The sequence below is a fragment of the Somniosus microcephalus genome, chromosome 4, assembly GCF_052327205.1.
Source record: "Somniosus microcephalus isolate GS21.2 chromosome 4, FLI_Smic_1.0, whole genome shotgun sequence".
Classification (NCBI taxonomy): Eukaryota; Metazoa; Chordata; class Chondrichthyes; order Squaliformes; family Somniosidae; genus Somniosus; species Somniosus microcephalus.
Window position 1 is genome coordinate 124,804,619 of NC_140990.1, and position 20,986 is coordinate 124,825,604.

The 20,986-nt window shown below is 47.0% G+C and overlaps 1 pseudogene across 1 annotated transcript in view; it reads left to right on the forward strand.

The window, feature by feature from the left end:
• The window catches only part of LOC147119745 (uncharacterized), a 420,036-nt pseudogene that overhangs the window by 315,903 nt on the left and 83,147 nt on the right, over positions 1 to 20,986 (forward strand). The window contains exons 9-10 of the transcript XR_015078069.1: positions 8,861 to 8,932; positions 9,011 to 9,786. The product of XR_015078069.1 is annotated as an uncharacterized LOC147119745 (transcript). The remainder of the gene's footprint in view (positions 1 to 8,860; positions 8,933 to 9,010; positions 9,787 to 20,986) is intronic.

The following is a 20,986-nucleotide window of genomic DNA, read 5'->3' on the forward strand; positions in this document are numbered from 1 at the left end:
CGGCCATCGGGAACATCCTTCCTGCATCTAGTCGGTCCAGTCCTGTTAGAATTTTATAAGTTTCAATGAGATCCCCTCTCATTTTTCTAAACTCCAGTGAGTATAAGCCCAATCGACCCAATCTCTCCTCATACATCATTCCTGCCATCCCAGGTATCAGCTTGGTGAATCTTCGCTGCACTCCCTCCATGGCAAGAACATCCTTCCTCAGATAAGGCGACCAAAACTGCACACAATACTCAAGATGTGGTCTCACCAAGGCCCTGTACAACTGCAGCAAGACATCCTTGTTCCTGTACTCGAACCCTCTCGCTACGAAGGCCAACATACCATTTGCCTTCTTAACCGCCTGCTGCACCTGCATGCTTACCTTCAGCGACTGGTGCACAAGGACACCCAGGTCTCATTGCACTTCCCCTTCTCCCAATCTATTGCCATTCAGATAATAATCTGCCTTCCTGTTTTAGACACCAAAGTGGATAACCTTGCATTTATCCACATGTCATGCTTCTGCCCAATCACCCAACCTGTCCAAATCATCCTGGAGTTTCTCAGCATCCTCCTCACAGCACACACGCCCACCCAGCTTTGTGTCATCTGCAAACTTGGAGATATTACATCTAGTTCCCTTGTCTAGATCATTAATATATATTGTGAATGTAATGTATATACCTTTAAAGGGGGAACTATCTTTTACAGCTCATGTATACTGCAGTACCGGCAGTGACCACACCTGTATATAGCACTGAGTAGTAATCTGTACAGATCAGTTCCCGTGTGAGCCACGTTGAGTAAACACCTGTTGTACCGTTCTCCTGCAGGTCTGTGTCTTATTATACACGGACACAACATTGGCGACAAGGCAAGTTCGAACCTACCTGCAACTCTGCATCACCTCCCGGGGATTTGTTCCTGGAGATCAGTGGATTGGAGGTCAAGGCCAGAGACTTGGGCGTCGACCACGGGCAACTGCCCAGTCATCCAGCAGAGACTCGAGAATTGTGGGGGAGGCTGTCGAGAGCCAGGCTTGGCTTTCCAGTCGAGGTGGTCCAGCGAAATGGGCTGGCAACAGGTAGTGCGCAGACCCTTCCTGGACAGCGGCGGGGCTAGAGCCCGACCGAGCGGCACAGCAAAGGGCCGAGCAGCGTCGACGGGGGAGAGAGAGAGAGGGCAGAGCACACAGGGCGCAGCCGGTGTTCAGGGGCTGAGCAGCGTCGGAGAGAGGGAGAGATAGACGCACAGAAACCCGCAAGGCACCACCATTGCCACGAGGACCACCGAGAGCGGCGTTGGCAGCAGCACAGGAGAAGCGCGCGAAACCTACAGGGCACCGCCATTGCCACGAGAACCGCCGGGAGCGGCGTTGGCAGCAGCGGGGGAGGAAGGAAAGCGTGGGAGATGCCATTTTAGGCCATTGGGAGACACCATTTTAAACCACACCCAAAATGCCGAAGAGTGGCAGTATCACCGCATTTCACAATGAAGTCGAAGATTGGACTACATATGTCGAACGAATAGAGGTGTACTGCAAGGCAAATGAGGTGTCAGATGACAAGAAAGCGTCGGTATTGTTAAATTTAATGGGTGCAAAGACGTATGGTTTATTACAAAATCTAGTAACCCCAACGAAGCCAATGGAAAAGAGTTTTGAAGACATAGTAACGATACTATAGGAACATTTAAAGCCCACACTGCTGCTGATAGCAGAAAAATTCAAGTTTCACAAACGGAACCAGCATAAGGATGAAAGCAATGCTGATTATTTAACAGAACTGCGCAAACTATCGAAACACTGCCAGTTTGGAGCGGGACTGGCAGATACCTAAAGGGACAAGTTTGTGTGTGGGCTTCAAAGTGAAGGAACCCAGAAACAGCTTTTATCTGAAAAGGACCTTACGCTGGAAAAGGCTTTCAGCATTGTGGTATCATATGAAGCAGCAGCACGGGGCGCTGCAGAGATACAACAGAGACTGCAAGAATATGGCACAAACGGAATGTCATATGGAACAGAGAAGTGCTATCGCTGCGGCAGAACAACACATGACCAGAATGATTGCTGGTTCAAAGACAAAGTGTGCAGACAGTGTGGAAAAGTAGGACACATAGCACGAGTCTGCAGGTCGGGAAAGAAAACCAGCAATAAGAAACCGACCAAAGAAAAGTACAAGAAGGTACATAAGATGACGGAGAATAGTTCAGATGAACAAAAGAGTGATAACAACTCCAAAAGCAGGGAACTGAGTTGTCTGAAACGATATAATGTGATCACAATGGAGGATCACCGAACCATTTGGGTCACTCTCAAGATAGCAGGAGTCCAGGTAAAGATGGAATTGGACACAGGATCAGCCCTAACAGTCATAAACCGACGGGACTATGCGCGGCTATTCTCACACGTTCCCTTGAGAGACACAAAAATTATTTTGAAGACGTACACGGGGCAAAAAGTCTACCCCAAAGGAAAAATAAGGGTGACCGTTATATATAACGGTAAGGAAACACCAAAACTAGACCTGTATGTATTGCAAGATGGAGGACCACCATTACTGGGACATGAATGGATCCGGAAAATACAACTGGATTGGCATTCCATACAGGCACTGACTGTGGCTGACAAAAACGGTGACAATGTCACACCTGGGTGACTGTCAAAGATCCTAACTGACATGAAAGAAGTGTTCCAGCAAGGACTCAGAACACTAAAAGGCATGACAGCGATGATTAAAATTGAAGAAAACGCAAGCCCAAAATTTTTTACAGCCAGACCGGTACCTTATGCGATCTGCCCAGCCGTCGAAGCAGAGCTGGAGAGTCTGGAACGTTCAGGTGTACTGTCCAAGGTAGACTGGAGCGAATGGGCTACACCCATCATCCCTGTGATGAAAAAGTCGTTGAGCAGCACGCCTGGGGAACCAAGGAAGGTTCGCATCTGTGGGGACTTTAAGGTAACAGTGAACCCGGTCCTTCACACCGTACAATATCCACTTCTGCGGATTGAAGATATTTTCGCATCGCTATCTGGAGGGAAACGCTTCACTAAGATTGATCTGGCACAGGCGTACCTGCAAATGGAGGTAGAAGAAGCATCAAAAAAATACCTCACAATCAACACCCATAAAGGTCTCTACCAATACAACCGGCTGGTATTCGGGGTAGCATCAGCTCCGGCTATTTGGCAGAGGGCAATGGATCCCAGGGACCCAGTGTTATTTGGACGACATCCTGGTCATGGGCGAAAATGACAGTGATCACCTTGCCAACCTGGAGCAGGTGCTCACTAGATTGCAGGAATATGGGCTCCGAGCTAACCGCCCCAAATGCGAGTTTTTTAGAAAACAGATCTCGTATTGTGGCCATGTTATCGATACAGAGGGGTTACATAAGCCCCCAGAGAAGATTGAGGCAGTAGTCAAGGTTCCAGCACCGGAAAATGTGTCACAACTGAGGTCGTTCCTCGGGCTGGTAAACTACTTCCATAAGTTCTTGCCAAATTTGTCTACAATACTACACCCACTGAACACCCTACTGCCATCTGGGGTGCCAAGGAAGTGGAGTGACGAATGTAGACGAGCTTTCCAGAGGAGCAAAACACTGATCACATCGAAAGAGGTATTGGCCCATTACAACCCAGCATTACCAATTCGGTTGGCATGTGATGCGTCACCCTACGGCATTGGAGCGGTGCTGTCGCACAAATTCTCGGATGGCTCAGAGAGGCCAAAAGCCTTTGCGTCACGATCACTAACCTCAGCCGAGCGTAACTACGCCCAGATTGACAGGGAGGCCCTCAGCCGAGTGTGGGGAGTGAAAAAGTTCAATCACTATCTGCACGGGCAGAAATTCACCTTGCTGACTGATCACCAGCCTCTTGTCTCCATTTTTAATCCGAAGAAGGGCATTCCGGTGATGACTGCGCAACGACTACAAAGATGGTCACTTTTTCTAGGGGCGCACCACTATGAGATTGAATATAAGGGCACGAAACAGCATGGAAATGCTGATGGGCTATCACGCCTGCCACTGCCTACTGCGGAGGAAGCACCAGCAGTGGATCCTGTCGAAATATTCCATTCGACTATAGTTGAATACCTACCGGTAACTAACGCTTGTATCGAAAAGGAAACCCAAAATGACCCAACACTGTCTCGGGTATATGATTTGACGGTGAAGGGATGGCCAACACATGGCGATTCACTGTTGCCAGCATTCTCGACAAGGAGAGAACAGCTGTCAGTGTGCCGGGGGACCTTGATTTGTGGATCCCGAGTGGCAATTCCACCCAAGTTAAGGGAGAGAGTGCTCAATGAGCTTCATGAGGGTCATCTGGGAGGGGTAAAAATGAAAAGCCTAGCCAGGGCTTATGTGTGGTGGCCAGGAATCGACAAACAAATCGAGGACCTGACCAAGAGCTGCTCAGGATGCCAGGAAGTCCAAAATGCACCACCACAGGCCCCTCTACCCCCATGGGAGTGGCCCTCATCTCCATGGCAATGGGTGCATATTGATTTTGCTGGTCCATTCATGGACTCAATGTTTTTAATAGCTGTGGATGTGCACTCGAAATGGCCTGAGGTCATCAAAATGTCCTTCACCACCACGGAGAAAACTATTGCAGTCCTATGGACCATTTTTGCCAGGAATGGCTTGCCAGAACAGATTTGCTCTGACAATGGACCACAGTTTGTGTCCGAAGAGTTCCGGAGGTTCTTGAAAAAGAATGGGGTAAGGCATTACACATCCGCCCCGTATCATCCAACCACAAATGGATTGGCTGAGAGGTTCGTACAAACCTTTAAGAAGGCAATAAAGGCTATGTACAATGACAACATTCCGCTGCAGCACAAGGTGGACAATTTCCTGTTCACCTACCGGAATGCGACACATGCAGTCACCAAATCAGGCCCCAGCCATGATGTTCTTTAACTGAAGGTTAAGATCTCGCCTGGATTTGCTCAGACCAAACGTACGAAGAGATGTTGAGAGTAAGCAATTCCAGCACATCCATGAGAAGCCAACAAGGAGCTTCAATGTAGGGCAACCTGTCTTGGCCCGCGACTACCGAACAGAAAAATGGCAGCCAGGAACAATATGCACACGGCAGGGCCCACTAATGTACACAGTGGACGTTGGGGAGAGCATCGTGAGACGCCATGCTGACCAGATCCTAGAGTCACAGGAACAAGTCAACCCCATGCCTCGCCTATACGTACCTGGTGATGAACCCGACGTACAGGTCGCATCTACCCCAGAAACAGTAGCATCAGAAGCTGATGAACCAACCGACGACAGGGGGCCAGAATCGCCTCCGCACCAAGAGCAAGACACTCGGGAAAGGCGCTAACCAGAAAGGATCAGGAAGCCTCCCCAAAGACTGAATATATAAATATACTATTTTCAGCTAATGTTGCATGTTAAAAGTGTTAATTGTAATTAGTTTGATATTTAATTGTTAAATGAGTGTTATGGTACTGTTAATCTAAAAGGGGAGGAATTGTAATGTATATACCTTTAAGGGGGGAACTATCTTTTACAGCTCATGTATACTGCAGTACCGGCAGTGACCACACCTGTATATAGCACTGAGTAGTGATCTGTACAGATCAGTTCCCGTGTGAGCCACGTTGAGTAAACACCTGTTGTACCGTTCTCCTGCAGTCTGTGTCTTATTATACACAGACACAACACTGAATAGCTGGGGTCCTAGGACCGATCCTTGCGGTACCCCACTAGTCACTGCCTGCCATTCCAAAAAAGACCCATTTATTCCAACTCTTTGCTTTCTGTCTGCCAACCAGTTCTCTATCCAAGTCAGTACCTTGCCCCCAATCCCATGTGCCTTAACTTTACACGCTAATCTCTTATGCGGGACCTTATCGAAAGCCTTCTGAAAGTCCAAATACACCACATCCACTGGTTCTCCCTTATCTATTCTACCAGTTACATCCTCAAAAAATTCCAGTAGATTAGCCAAGCATGATTTACCTTTTGTAAATCCATGTTGGCTTTGTCTGATCCTGTCACTGTTTTCTAAGTGCTCTGCTATTACATCTTTTAACAATGGACTCTAGCATTTTCCCCACTACTGATGTCAGGCTTACTGGTCTATAATTCCCCGTTTTCTCTCTACCCCATTTTTTGAAAAGTGGGGTAACATTAGCTACCCTCCAATCCATGGGTACTGTTCCAGAGTCTATTGAATTTTGGAAGATGACCAGCAATGCATCTACTATTTCTAGGGCCGTTGAATCCACTGGGTGGAACTCTAATCAGATCAGGAGAAAGAACAGAATTTGTCTGTTAATATCAGCTTAAACCACAGTGAGTAAAAGAATGCATTAGCTTATAATATGTGATGTTTAAACCTAGAACCGTGAAACTGTAAAATAACATCATTAACAGCAGGCAGGGTAGTTTAGGGATAATGAGAAAATTACTGAAGAAAAGTAACTGCTAGGAACCAGGAAAAGTGTCCTTGTAATTCACAGATTAGAGAAGTTCCAGCTGTCTTTCCCTCGCTTCCTGCCGAAAGTCAGCAGAGAAGACAAAGAAGAGTCAGGTGCCAAAGATGGATCACTACAGGGTATAAAAGTGAGGGGATCCTGATGTAAGGGGGCAGTCGGGACTGGAGACACCGGAGATCAAGTTCAGGGTGCCCGAGGTTCCATCCAGTGGGCTGACCTCGTGTAAGTTACTGTGGACACGTGGGACTTGCAAGTTTACTCTGATTGATGGATCAATGTAAGGTATGGTAGAGGACAGAGAATCTGCTCATCTTATATTTCTAATAAGGTATTAAAGTTGCTGACACGAGACTCTCGAACCTGCTAATTAATAAGACAAGGCACCAGCGAGAATCTTACACCTCTTTACTGTTCTGTCCCTCTACTCCTTTTAAACTTTTACCATTTAATGGCGATTTCCTACTTTTTTCTTCCTCCCAAAATGCATCACCTCATAATTCTCTGCATTAAATTTCAGCTGACATCTCCCTGCCCCATTTACTAACCTGTGTATTCACACTGAAGTCACTTACAGTCCTCTTCCCAGTTGGCCAGGCTCCCCATTTTGGTCTCATCTGGAGATTTTGATCTTGTACCTCACATACCCAAGCCCAGATCATTTCTCTATATTGAGAAGAGCAGTGGTCCCAACACTGACCCTGGGGGACACCACTGTGTACATCCCTCCAGTCTGAAGAACATCCATTAACCACTACTCTCTGTTTTCTGCCCTTTACCCAACTTCCTGTCCACGCTGCCCCACTCCCTTTAATACCATCAGCCTTCATTTGATCAACAAGCCTCCTGTCCGGCACCTTATCAAACACCTTTTGACAATCCATCTAGGCACCATCCACTGCATTTCCTTTCTCACTACACTGTGTTATTTCTGAAATAATCCCTGCTGTCTGTCCTGAGTGAATCCATTTCACTGCCAAATGTTGCAATGTTTGCTCCACCCCACAGGGTTCCATCTGTTCAAAGCCACAACAGAAAAGTCCAGTTTTCTCCTGGAGTTTGAGAGAAATCAGCTTCAACAATGAGGCAGAGTTTCAGCCAATGAGGGAGATCCGGGCTCAGCCCCGCCCACTGAGTGCCGCAAGCCCCGCCCCTCACACACTGCGATTGGCTGGAGGACCAGCCACCCATTCGGACCTCCAGACCCGCCCCGCACTTCCTATTGGTCTGGAGCTCCCGTCAATCACCCGAGCAGCGTGAGCTGAGCATGCGCGGGAGAGGCTCATTGTTGGGCAGTGGCGGGGACTGGGTGACCCGACAGGAGAAACAATAAGTGGCCTTGACACAGCAGAGGGAGCAACTCAGAGCCGGTTAGCATCAGGGTGGGCGGTGGATGTGGAACTCGCTCCCTGGCCTCCTGTGTAGGGCTTTCTTGTTGCTTCAGTTTGAGCTGGAGTGGAGAGGGGGGAGAAGCTGCTGGGTTTAACCCCCAGTACTTCTGAGCCCAGTGGGACCCAACAATTTCCAATGTGGGACTGTGAAGGGAGGTGGATTCCAGGGGAGATTAAATTGCTAAACAGACACTGTCCATACAGTGTCAAAGATTATCGTTTTAGGAACAAGTATTTCTGTAGAGGCTTTCAATCCATTTTATATATACAGAATTTTTAATTCATTCGATGGTGGTGTCACTAGCAAGGCCAGCTTATATTGTCAGTTCCCAGTTGCCCATTGAGAAGGTGATGTTGGACCTTCTTCTTGAACCTCTGCAATCCGTGTGGTGAAGGTACTCTCAGAATGCTGTTAGGTGAGGAGTTCCAGGATTTTCACCCAGCGATGTTGTAGGAATGGCGATATATGCCCAAGTCAGGATAGTGTGTGACTTGGAGGGGAACTGGGAGATGATGAAGTTCCCATGCACCTGCTGCCCTTGTCCTTCTAGGTGGTGGAGGTCATGTATTTGGGAGATGCTGTCAAAGTTCTAGTCGAGTTGCAGATGTATAAAGTCGCTCTCCTTCACCCCTCCCCCTCCCACCTCACTCTCCTCCCATAGAGGCCAGAGTCTTGTGTGGGCCCAGAATGGGTGGCGGGTTCCCTTCCCTGAAGGACATCAGTGAACCAGTTGAATTTTTACGACAATCCGGCAGCTTTCATGGTCACTTTCTTCTAGTGCCGGCCCCACAAATTCCCAGATTCATTCAGCTCAATTTCACAACCTGCCTTTGTGTTTTTGTGGGTTCTCTCTCACCCTCCCTTTTTCCTGTTTTAAATTAATTTTGCAGGGTATTAGAAGGGGAGGATTTACAGACGGGAAGCTCAAAACAAACATCACTTCAAGATCTGACAGAGTCACACGATTCATCAGGACCTTTGAACATGGAAGCAGAAAGCACCATTCAGAGCGGGGAGAAACCATACACGTGTTCAGTGTGTGGACGAGCCTTCAGCTGATCCTCTGGCCTGTCGAATCACAAGCACAATCACATGCGGGAGAGGCCAGTCACCTGCTCTGAGTCTGGGAAGGGATTCACATGTCCATCCGACCTTCTGAGACACCAGCGAGTTCACACTGGTGAGAGGAAATTCACCTGCTCTGAGTGTGGGAAGGGATTCACGTGTTCATCTGGCCTTCTGAGACACCAGCGAGTTCACACTGGGGAGAGGCCATTCACCAGCACTGAGTGTGGTAAGGGATTAATGTTTTCATCTGGCCTTCTGAAACACCAGCGAGTTCACACTGGGGAGAAGCCGTTCACCTGCTTCAAGTGTGGGAAGGGATTCACATGTTCATCTGGCCTTCTGAGACACCAGCGAGTTCACACCAGGGAGAGGCCGTTCACCTGCTCTGCGTGTGGGAAGGAATTCACTCGGTCATCCAGCCTGTTGACACACCAGCGAGTTCACACCGGGGAGAGACCGTTCACCTGCTCCAAGTGTGGGAAGGGATTCACTCGGTCATCCAGCCTGCTGATGCATCAGCGAGTTCACACTGGGGAGAGGGCGTTCACCTGCTCTGAGTGTGGGAAGGGATTCCCTCGTTCATTCAACCTGCTGCAGCACTGGCGAGTTCACACTGATGAGAGACCTCTTAACTGCCCGGATTGCGGGAAGTTCTATAAAAGTTCCGGGGCCCTGATGCGCCATCAACGTGTTCACTCTGATGAGAGACCATTCAGGTGCGCGCACTGCGGGACTGTGTCCAGGCAATCATCTCACCTCACTGTACACCAGCGCACTCACACTGGGGAGAGGCCGTTCACCTGCTCTGAGTGTGGGAAGGGATTCACCTGTTCATCCAGCCTGCTGACACACCAGCGAGTTCACACTGGTGAGAGGCGGTTCACCTGCTCCGTGTGTGGGAAGGAATTCACTTGGTCACCCAGCCTGCTGACACACCAGCGAGTTCACACTGGTGAGAGGCCATTCACCTGCTCCGTGTGTGGGAAGGGACTCACTTGTTCATCCAACATGCTGCAGCACTGGCGAGTTCACAAGTGACGGCAGGGAACGGATTCTAATGTTAATGCTGCTGTTAATCACATCCAGGACTGAATCATGTTCATTCTGACAGCTGGGGTTTGTTTCTGCTGATGTTAATAACCCCTGTAACTGGGCTGGTGTTTAATATTCTGGATATAGATCAAATAAATCAGTTTGCTTGAAACACATTGTTGTGGATTTTTGTCGTTCCCACCTGAGTGTTTAGCATCACCGGGCTGGAGCTCAGAAAGGACAATCTGGGGGAGGATCGTACGGTGGGAACAGAACTACAGCCTGGACACAGTCCTTCAGGGCCACACTGAGAGGGGCAAATGGCACTTTGGTCTTTCTCGTCTCTCTTCACTGACAGCAATGTCCCTGTTCAAGTTAATCTTGAGGCCTGTCAGGAATGTGTCCCAGCCGCTCTCTTCCATAGGTCAGAGCTCCTAGGCACAGAACAGAAGGCTCCTTTACACCTGTGTTTCGCATCATGAAGAACAACGGTGAATGCTGGAAACATGCTATCCAATCAGAGATTGGTGTCAAACTCCGATCTGTTCCTGACTGAAAGTGAAACGGCAGGGTTAAGTTTCCAGTCTAAAAATGGCTGGTAATTATTCTATGAAGGTTTAACGTGTTCATAGAATCATAGAATGGTTACAGCACAGAATGTGGCCATTCGGCCCATTGAGCCCGTGCCGGCTCTCTGCAAGAATACTTCAGCTAGTCCCACGCCCCCACCCTTCCCTCATAGCCCTGCAAATTTTTGTCCTTCAGGTATTCATCCAATTCCCTTTTGAAAGCCACGATTGAATCTGCCTCCACCATCCTTTCAGGCAGTGCATTCCCGATCATAACCACTCACTGCGTAAAAAGTTTTTCCCCATGTCACCTTTGGTTCTTCTGCCAATCACCTTAAATCTGTGTTCTCGACACTTTTGCCAATGAGAACAGTTTCTCTCTATGTACTCTGTCTAGACCCTTCATGGTTTTGAACACCTCTATCGAATCTCCTCTCAATCTTCTCTGCTCCAAGGAGAACAACCCCAGCTTCTCCAGTCTATCAAGGTAACTGAAGTCCTTCATTCCTGGAATCATTCTCGTAAACCTTTTCTGCACCTTCTCTAAGGCCTTCACATCCTTCCTGAAGTGTGGTGCCCAGAATTGGACACAGTACTCCAGTTGGGGCCGAACCAGTGTTTCATCATCATTTCCACACTTTTGTACTCTATACCTCTATTTATTAAGTCCAGGGTCCTGTAAGCCTTTTTAACTGCTTTCTCAACCTGCCCTGCCACCTTCAAGGATTTCTGCACACATACCCCTAGGTCTCTCTGTTCGTGCACCCACTTTAGGATTGTACCATTTAGTTTACGTGTCCTCTCCTCATTCTTTCCACCAAAATGTATCACTTCACACTTTTCTGCATTAAATTTCATCTGCCACGTGTCCGCCCATTTCACCAGCCTGTCTATGTCTTCCTGAAGTCTATCACTCTCCTCCTCACTGTTCACTATACTTCCAAGTTTTGTGTCATCTGCAAATTTTGAAATTGTACCTTGTACACCCATGTCCAAGTCATTAATATATATCAAGAAAAGCAGTGGTCCTAGAACTGACCCCTGGGGAACACCACTGTATACCTTCCTCCAGTCCAAAAAACAACCGTTCACCACTACTCTCTGTTTCCTGTCAATTAGACAATTCTGTATCCATGCTGTCACTGTCCCTTTTATTCCATGGACTTCAACTTTGCTGGCAAGAATATAAAGTGGCACTTTGTCAAACGCCTTTTGGAAATCCATGTACACTACATCAACCGCATTGCCCTCATCAACCCTCTCTGTTACCTCAGCAAAAATCTTGATCAAGTTGGTTAAACACGATTTGCCTTTAACAAATGCATGCTGGCTTTCCTTAATTAATCCACACCTATCCAAGTGACTATTAATTTTGTCCCTGATTACTGCTTCTAAAAGCTTCCCCACGACCGAGGTTAAACTGACTGGCCAGTAGTTGCTGAGTTTATCCTTACACCCTTTTTGAACAATGGTGTAACATTTGCAGTTCTCCAGTTCTCTGGCACCACCCCCGTATCAATGGAGGATTGGAATATTATGGCCAATACCTCCGCAATTTCCTCCCTCAATTCCCTCAGCATCCTAGGATGCATCCCATCCACTCCTGGTGATTTATTTACTTTAGGTACAGCCAGTCTTTGTAATAGCTCCTCTTTATCAATTTTTATCCTATCAGGTATCTCCACTACCTCCTCCTTTACTATGTCTATGGCAGCATCCTCTTCCTTGGTGAGGACAGATGCAAAGTAATTGTTTAGTACCTCAGCCATACCCGCTGCCTCCATGCATAGGTCTCCTTTAAGGTCCCTAATCGGCCCCAACCCTCCTCTCACTACCCATTTACTATTGATATGCCTATAGAAGACTTTTGGATTACCTTTTATGTTGGCTGCCATTCTATTCTCATACCCTCTCTTTGCCCCTCTTAGTTTCTTTTTCACTTCTCCTCTGACCTTTCTATATTTAGCCTGATTCTCAGATGTATTTGCAACCTGACATCTGTCATACATGGTCTTTTTCTGTTTCATCATATTCTCTATCTCTTTTTTCATCCAGGGAGCCCTGACTTTAGTTGCCCTGCCTTTCCCCCTTGTGGGAATGTACCTCAACTGTACCTGAACTATTCCCTCTTTAAAGGCAGCCCATTGTCCCATTACAGTTTTGCTGCTAATCTTTGATTCCAGTTTACCCGGGCCAGATCCGTTCTCATCCCACTGAAATTGGCCTTCCCCCAGTTAAACATTTTTACTCTAGATTGCTCCCTATCCTTTTCCATAGCTAATCTAAACCTTATGATACAATGATCACTGTTCCCTAAATGTTCACCTACTGACACTTGCTCCACTTGACCTACCTCATTCCCCAGAACCAGATCCAGCAATGCCTCCTCCCTCGTTGGGCCAGAAACATACTGATCAAGAAAGTTCTCCTGAACACACTTCAGAAATTCTTCCCCTTCTCTGCCTTTAACTCTATTACGATCCCAGTCTATATTGGGATAGTTGAAGTCCCCCATTATCACTACTCTATAGTTCTTGCACCTCTGTGTAATTTCCCTGCAAATTTGCTCCTCGATATCTTTCCCACTATTTGGTGGTCTACAGAATACACCTAGTAGTGCAATGGTACCTCTATTATTTCTTAACTCTAGCCATATAGATTCTGTCCTTGACCCCTCCAGGACCTCCCCCCTCTCCAGCACTGTAACATTCTCCTTGACCAATACTGCCATACCACCTCCTATCTTTCCTGAACATTTATAACCAGGAATATTTAATACCCAATCCTGCCCTTTTTTGAGCCAGGTCTCAGTTATTGCCACAACATCATATTCCCATGTGACTATTTGTGCCTGCAGCTCACTTACCTTGTTTACTACACTTCGTGCGTTCACATACATACACTGTAAACCCATCTTAGACCATCCTGTATTCTCTCTTAGTTTGACCCCACCTAATAGCTTACTATTTCTTACTTTAGTGCTCTCTGCCTCTCCCAATCCTTTGAGCACTTTCTTCCCCTTTTCTAATATTACATCCTCATGTCCATCCCCCTGCCAACTTAGTTTAAACCCTCCCCAACAGCACTAGCAAACCTCCCCGCAAGGATATTGGTACCGGCTCTGTTGAGGAGCAACCTGTCCGGCCTGTACAGGTCCCACCTCCCCCAGAACTGGTCCCAATTCCCCAGGAATCTGAAGCCGTCCCTCCTGCACCATCTCTCCAGCCACAGATTCATCTGCTCTATCCTCCTATTTCTATACTCACTCACGTGTGGCACCGGGAGTAACCCAGAGATTACTACCTTTGAGGTCCTGCTTTTTAATCTCTTTCCCAGCTCCCTCAAATCTGTCTGCAGGACCTCATCCCTCTTTCTACCTATGTTGTTGGTACCGATATGGACAACGACCTCTGGCTGTTCACACTCCCCCCTCAGAGTGTCCTGCAGCCGCTCAGTGACATCCTTAACCCTGGCACCAGGGAGGCAACATACGATCCTGGAGTCAGGTCTGCAGCTGCAGAAAAGCCTGTCTACTCCCCTAACTATTCAATCCCCTCCCACTATTGCTTTCCCTGTCTTCCTCCTCCACCCCTGTGCAGCTGAGCCATTTGTGGTGCCACAGACTTGGCTCTGGCTGTACTCCCCAGAGGAACCATCACCCTCACCAGTACTCAGCTCAGAATACTGGTTGGAGAGCGAGATGCACTCCGGGGACTCCTGCACTACCTGCCTGGTCCTCCTTTTCTGTTTAGCAGTCACCCATTCCCTCTCTGCCTGCGCACTCATTAGCTGTGGGGTGACCACCTCCTGAAATGTGCTATCGACGTAGCTCTCAGACTCGCGGATGCACCGTAGTGACACCAGCTGCTGCTCAAGCTCCAAAACCCAGAGCTCGAGCTCCTCCAGCTGATGACACGTCCTGCGCACATGGTTGTCCAGGACACGGGAAGCGTCCTGGAGTTCCCACAATTTATTTTCATTCGTTCATGGGGTGTGGGTGTCACTGGCAAGGCCAGCATTTATTGCCCATCCCTAGTTGCCCTTGAGAACGTAGTGGTGAGCTGCCTTCTTGAACCACTGCAGTCTGTGTGGTGAAGGTACTCCAACAGTGCTGTTAGGGAGTGAGTTCCAGGATTTTGACCCAGTGACGATGAAAGATCAGCGATATACTTCTAGGTCGGGATGGTGTGTGACTTGGAGGGGAAATTGGAGGTGGTGCTGTTCCCATGTGCCTGCTGCCCTTGTCCTTCTAGGTGGAAGAGATCACGGGTTTGGGAGGTGCTGCCGAAGAAGCCTTGGCGAGTTGCTGCAGTGCATCTTGTAAATGGTACAGTGCAGCCACGGTGTGCTGGTGGTGGAGGGAGTGAAAGTTTAAGGTGGTGGATAGGGTGCCAATCAAGCGGGCTGCTTTGTCCTGGATGGTGCCGAGCTTCTTGAGTGTTGTTGGAGCTGCACTCATCCAGGCAAGTGGAGAGTATTCCATCACACTCCTGACTTGTACCTTGTAGATGGTGGAAAGGCACAGGATGTGCATCCGCTGGACTGAGTTACCTTGCTGTGCCTTTAATTATTTGACTATTAACGAACTTCTTTTTTTTAAGTAACTTAACAGAAATAAACTCGAGACTTAAAACAATCCCTCCCCAATCTGCTCCTTCCCTGTGCTGAGGTCACTTACCTCGCTCCCTGACACTGGCGCTCCCTCCGGGCTCTTGGGCCTGTCTTTATCTGCGGCCGCTCCTCTCGCTGTCCCACAGCTCCGCTCTCGTGCCTATTAACTTGGGTTCTGTGGCTCCACTCCTCCTTTTCACTCAGACGTCTCCACCACCTTCTTCCTCTCCACCAATTCCTGCGCCCACTCTGCTTGTGAATCACTGCATTTGCGAATCTCCCGGCTCTGTCTCCAAGCTCTGTGCTCAAGCTCAGTATTTGAAACAATGATCTCGATGCAGGAAATAGTGCACGGTGTGTTAGTTCCAGGAGATTAAATCAAGGACACCATCACAATCAGCAAAGACAATGACAAAGATCAGAACATTCCAAAGGCTGTCACATGCAGGACCTGTGGAGGAGTTGTACTAACCACATCCAAGAAGTGTTAAACCTTGCACACAACAACTGATTTCAAATCTGAAGCAAGAGAGTTCTTTCAAGGGCTGGTTGGAAGGAATTTCAGATGAGTATAAACTGAGACACTGTAGTTCAGTCTATGACACCCACAAACCATGTAGTCAAACGGAACCAGCTTGGGGTTAGATGTGGTAGAAGGTGAACTAGGTGAGAAGTGATATAATCAAGAGTAAGAAAAGCCCAAAAATGGAACAGTGGGTAACAGAACATCAATAAGTCTCCTCTGATCATGGAGAAATCAAATATTCAATACACTGTGTTTGAAACAAAGCTGCTTTATTCAATATTGATACAGAATATTAATCTCCAGCCCAGGTATAGGGGTTATTAAGATCAGCAAAAACACACTCTGACTGTGTACTAGAGGTGGAAGAATTACCATATTAGATAGGAGCAGACTAAGAAAGACTACAAAAAATTCAAAAATGGGTTTATAATGCATGTACATAAACATACAAAGTGTGGTGAATAAGGTTGGTGAGCACAATTAATCGTGTGGCAATATGATGTTGTGGCAATAACGGAAACCTGGCTTAAAACTGGGCACAATATTCAAGGGTACAAGGTGTTCAGAAAACATAGAGCAGGAAAAAAGGGTGGTGGGGTGGCAGTGCTGATTAAGAAAGACATTGTAGTGTTGGAAAGGGAGGATTTTCTCGAGGGGACAAGGACAGAATCCATTTGGTTCGAGTTGAGGATCAAAAAGGGTATGATCACGCTATTGTGGGTTTTCTACAGGCCTTCAAATAGTGAGAGGGAGGTAGAAACATAGAAACATAGAAGATAGGAGCAGGAGTAGGCCATTCAGCCCCTCGAGCCTGCTCCGCCATTCAATGAGATCATGGCTGATCATTCAAACTCAGTACCCTGTCCCTGCTTCCTTCCCATACCCCTTGATCCCTTTAGCCTTAAGAATATATCCAACTCCTTCTTGAATATATTTAATGAATTGGCCTCTACTGCGTTCTGTGGTAGAGAATTCCACAGGTTCACCACTCTCTGGGTGAAGAAATTCCTCCTCATTTCTGTCCTAAATGGCTTACCCCTTATCCTTAGACAGTGACCCCTGGTTCTGGACTCAACGACCATCGGGAACATCCTTCCTGCATCTAGTCTGTCCAGTCCTGTCAGAATTTTATACGTTTCAATGAGATCCCCTCTCATTCTCCTAAACTCCAGCGAGTATAAGCCCAATCGACCCAATCTCTCCTCATACGTCATTCCTGCCATCCCAGGTATCAGCCTGGTGAATCTTCACTGAACTCCCTCCATGGCAAGAACATCCTTCCTCAGAAAAGGCGACCAAAACTGCACACAATACTCAAGATGTGGTCTCACCAAGGCCCTGTACAACTGCAGCAAGACATCCTTGTTCCTGTACTCAAACCCTCTCGCTACGAAGGCCAACATACCATTTGCCTTCTTAACTGCCTGCTGCACCTGCATGCTCACCTTCAGCGACTGGTGCACAAGGACACCCAGGTCTCGTTGCACTTCCCCTTCTCCCAATCTACTGCCATTCAGATAATAATCTGCCTTCCTGTTTTTGACACCAAAGTGGATAACCTCGCATTTATCCACATTATATTGTATCTGCCATGCTTCTGCCCAATCACCCAACCTGTCCAAATCATCCTGGAGTTTCTCGGCATCCTCCTCACCGCACACACGCCCACCCAGCTTTGTGTCATCTGCAAACTTGGAGATATTACATCTAGTTCCCTTGTCTAGATCAGTAATATATATTGTCAATAGCTAGGGTCCAAGGAACAATCCCTGCGGTACCCCACTAGTCACTGCCTGCCACTCGAAAAAAGACTAGTTTATTCCAACTCTTTGCTTTCTGTCTGCCAACCAGTTCTCTATCCAAGTCAATACCTTTCCCCCAATCCCTGGTGCCTTAACGTTACACGCTAATCTCTTATGCGGGACCTTATTGAAAGCCTTCTAAAAGTCCAAATACACCACATCCACTGGTTCTCCCTTATCAATTTTACCAGTTACATCCTCAAAAAATTCCAGTAGGTTAGTCAAGCACGATTTATCTTTTGTAAATCCATGTTGACTTTGTCCGATCCTGTCACTGTTTTCAAAGTGCTCTGCTATTACATCTTTTGTAATGGACTCTAGCATTTTCCCCAGTACCGATGTCAGGCTTAGCGGTCTGTAGTTCCCCATTTTCTCTCTACCACCTTTTTTGAATACTGGGGTAACATTAGCTACCCTCCAATCCATGGGTACTGTTCCAGATTCCATTGAATGTTGGAAGATGATCAGCAATGCATCTACTATTTCTAGGGCCACTTCCTTAAGTACCCTAGGATGTAGATTATCAGGCCCTGGGGATTCATCGGCCTTCAATCCTGTCAATTTCCCTAACACCATTTCCCTACAAATACTGATTTCTTTCAGTTCCTCCCTTTCATCAGACCATATGCGCCCCGACATCTCTGGGAGGTTATTTGTGTCCTCCTTTCTGAAGAAAGAACCAAAATATGTATTTAATTGGTCTGCCATTTCTTTGTTCCCCATTATAAATTCCCCTGATTCTGACTGCAAGGGACCTACACTTGACTTCACCAATCTTTTTCTCTTCACATATCTATAAAAGCTTTTAGAGTCAGTTTTTATGCTCCCTGCAAGCTTGCTCTCATATTCTATTTCCCCCTTCTTAATGAATCCCTTTGTCCTCTTTTGTTGAATCCTAAACTGCTCCCAATCCTCAAGTTTATTGCTTTTTCTGGCCAATTTATATGTCCTCTCCTTGGCTCTTATGCTATCCTTAATTTCCCTTGTTAGCCATGGTTGAGTCATCTTTTTTGTTTTATTTTTATACCAAACTGGGATGAACAAATTCTGTAGTTCATCCATGCAGTCTTTGAATGTTTGCCATTGCCTATCCACTGTCAATCCTTTGAGTGACCTTCCCCAATCAATCCTACCCAACTCGCACCTCATACCATCATAGTTTCCTTTATTTAAATTTAGGACCCTAGTCTCTGAGTCAATTACTTCATTCTCCATCTTAATGAAGAATTCTATCATATTATGATCGCTCCGACCCAAGGGGCCTCGTACAACAAAATTGCTAATTAATCCTTTCTCATTACATAATACCCAGTCTAAGATGGCCTGATCTCTGGTTGGTTCCTCGACATATTGGTCCAGGAAACCATCCCGTAAACACTCCAGGAATTCCTCCTCCACACTATTGTTACTAATTTGGTTAGCCCAATCTATATGTAGATTAAAGTCACCTATGATGACTGCTGTGCCCTTATTGCATGCTTCTCTAATTTCCCTTTTAATGCCATCCCCAACCTCCGCATTACTGTTTGGAGGTCTATATACCACTCCCACTAACGTTTTCTGCCCCTTGGTATTTCTGTTCTACCCATACAGATTCCACATCATCAGAGCTAATATCCTTCCTTTCAATTGTGTTAATCCCTTCTTTAACCAGTAATGCTACCCCACCTCCTTCTCCTTTTTGCCTATCTTTCCTGAATATTGAATACCACTGGATGTTGAGTTCCCAGCCTTGGCCACCCTGGAGCCATGTTTCCATAATGCCAATCATATCATATTCGTTTACCTCTATTTGCGCAGCTAATTCATCCACCTTATTACGAATGCTCCTCGCATTAAAATACAAAGCCTTCAGGCTTGTTTTATTAACGCTCGTAGAGGAGCAAATCTGCAGGGAAATCACAGAGATATGCAAGAGCTAAAGAGTGGTGATATTGGGGGACTTTAATTACCCAAATATCGATTGCGATAATGCTGGGGTAAAGACAAAGGAGGGGTAGGGAATTTCTGAAATGTGTTCAGGAGAATTTCCTGGAACAGTATGTTCTTGGCTCAACTAGGAAGGAGGCATTGCTGCATCTGGTGCTGGGGAATGAGGTGGGCCAGGTCGACCAAGTGTCTGTGGGAGAACACTTGGGTACGAGTGATCATCGTATCATAAGATTTAGATTAGCAATGGAGAGGAGCAAGGAACAACCTAGAGTGCAACTTCTAAACTGGAATAGGGCCAGCCTCAATGGGATGCGAAAGGATCTAGCCAGGGTAAAATGGAACCAAAGACTGACAGGAAAAACTGTAATGGAACAATGGGTGGGCTTTAATGAGGAGATGTTCCAAGTACAATTTCAAAACGCACATCATTATAAAATACATTTCCTGATTCAACTACTTCCAGTCCATATAATCAATTTTAATTTCACAAACAAATTATGCCCAGACTTTGTGATTTTACAAAGAAGACAAAAGTAACAATTGCATTTGGGTGTGAGTCATTTATCCTCCCCTTTGAGCAATGTGTCTTGGAACATAGGATTACACAGGATATACGGCACAGAAACACACCATTCGGCCCAACCAGTCCATGCCGGCGTTTATGCTCCACTCGAGCCTCCTCCCGTCTTTCCCCATCTAACTCTATCAGCATAACCCTCTATTCCCTTCTCCCTCATATGCTTGTCTAGCCTCCCCTTAAATGTATCTATACTATTCGCTTCAACCACTCCCTGTGGTAGCGAGTTCCACATTCTCCCCACTCTCTGGGCAAAGAAGTTTCTCCTGAATTCCCTATTTGATTTCTTGGTGACTATCTTATATTGATGGCCTCTAGTTATGCTCTTCCCCACAAGTGGAAACACTCTCTCTGTATCTACTCTACCAAAACCTTTCATAATTTTAAAGACCTCTATTAGGTCACCACTCAGCCTTCTCTATTCAACCACAACACCACACAACCCTGCCACAGCAACCTCTGCAAGACATGCCAGATCATCAACACAGATACCATCATCACACTTGAGGACACCACCCACCAGGTACATGGTACATACTCATGTGACTCGGCCAACGTTGTCTACCTCATACGTTGCAGGAAAGGATGCCCCGGAGCATGGTACATCGGCGAGACCATGCAGACACTGCGACAACGGATGAACGGACACCGCACAACAATCGCCAGGCAGGAGTGTTCCCTCCCAGTCGGGGAACACTTCAGCAGTCAAGGACATTCAGCCTCTGATCTTCGGGTAAGCATTCTCCAAGGCGGCCTTCGAGACACACAATGCAAAATCGTCGAGCAGAAACTGATAGCCAAGTTCCGCACCCATGAGGACGGCCTGAACTGGGATCTTGGGGTCATGTCACGCTACATGTAACCCCACCTGGCGTAGGGTCATCCAGACTCGAGTTGTCGTTGGCTTGTTCTCTCTACACAGATGCGGCCGGACCTGCTGTAATTTCCAGCAAAAAAAATGTTTTTTGTCTGTTTTTTTGTTTTTCACACAGACCCCAGCATCTGCAACATTTGACCCC